At 41.6% G+C, this 1494-nt stretch overlaps 1 non-coding gene across 1 annotated transcript; it reads right to left on the reverse strand.

Moving 5' to 3' along the window:
* Positions 1-770: 770 nt before the first annotated feature.
* On the reverse strand, positions 771-842 carry TRNAP-UGG. The gene has a single exon. It is a non-coding gene; the product is annotated as a tRNA-Pro (tRNA).
* Between the last annotated feature and the right edge of the window lie 652 nt (positions 843-1494).

A 1494-nucleotide genomic window follows, 5' to 3' on the forward strand; every position in this document is an offset into this window, starting at 1 on the left:
CTTTCTTTTTTCCCCAATAGTAGAAGAGTGAAGCAACAACTTCCTACATCCAGGTCAATACGCCACAAGATGTCACCAGAAAAGACAGCATGCCCATACAGTCGATATCATTACGATTAAAATGTTTCTTTTGAATTATCCGACATGAAGGCTTGTTGGTCTAGGGGTATGATTCTCGCTTTGGGTGCGAGAGGTCCCGGGTTCAAATCCCGGACAAGCCCTCTTTTTTTAGCCTGGAGAGGTATGAGCTCCACCAGGCATCATCAGTCCAAGACTCACTACATGATAGATTCAGGAAGAAAGAGGTGGACCGATAACATTGCAGAATGGACAGGAAAATCCTTCGCCCAAAGTAAATCGCCTGCCAAAAACCCCCCGTGAAAAGTGGAAGCGCCTGACGAGGCTCTCTGTCATAATGTACAGACTCGTCGGGCAGCATCTTAGCGATACATCGACCATTGGGAACTATCTAGGATATACATGTACTTTGATTCCTACCCAGAAGCTTATATTTGGATCATTTTATTGCAATTAGCTGAATCAGTTATTATTCTACACAAATAATTTTGTTCCACCTGCTAGCTACTAGCGAAGAAAAAGAGTTGAGAAATTCCACAAACATTCTAAATAGAACTCGCGTATCGTTTATATTTTTGGATCAACTTCGTTTCAGCTGATAGCTCTAATTATAATTCAAACTCCATGAACTGTCCTGGTTCTTCTTCAACATACAAGCAAGACGGACAATACGGCGAAAGAAAAAAATAAGAGGGCTTGTCCGGGATTTGAACCCGGGACCTCTCGCACCCAAAGCGAGAATCATACCCCTAGACCAACAAGCCTTCATGCTCGAAGACATCAAAGAAACGTTTTAAATCTAATCTCAAAGCCTTAAAGTGTACCGCCTCGTCTCGCAACATTTTGCAACATATTGACCCATGGAGAAATATTTAGACTACGCTTTGATTCCAAAACAGAGGCTCATGTATAGATTGTTTTACAGCAATTGCAACACCCTAGCTGTTCACTGAATCAGTTATTATTATAGATAGATTATGTTTTGGTTTCACGAACAACGCTGCAAGCGGATAGAAAAAAGTTGAGAAATTCGGGTATTATGAACTTCACACCTTCGAGTGCCATGTATTCTTGGACTGACTTCGTTTCTGCTGTCAACTCTGATTAGTCAATCTCCTAGAACTGTCCTTTTCTTGGACAACGGAATACTAAGAGGGAACAGATAGCGAAAGACAAAAAAAAGAGGGCTTGTCCGGGATTTGAACCCGGGACCTCTCGCACCCAAAGCGAGAATCATACCCCTTGACCAACATGCCACCATAGTAAATGACTCAAAAGAAATCTTTTAGTCTTAACGTCTGTTTAAGTACAACGTGACATGAAGGCAACATCTGGTGTCATATTGACTTTAGGTGAAGTGTATCTGAATTTGTTTCTTGTTTTAAAATTGAGAGTAAGTTTGGTCAGGACCTCGGG

The sequence above is a fragment of the Aplysia californica genome, unplaced genomic scaffold (assembly GCF_000002075.1).
Source record: "Aplysia californica isolate F4 #8 unplaced genomic scaffold, AplCal3.0 scaffold01383, whole genome shotgun sequence".
NCBI classification, from domain to species: domain Eukaryota; kingdom Metazoa; phylum Mollusca; class Gastropoda; order Aplysiida; family Aplysiidae; genus Aplysia; species Aplysia californica.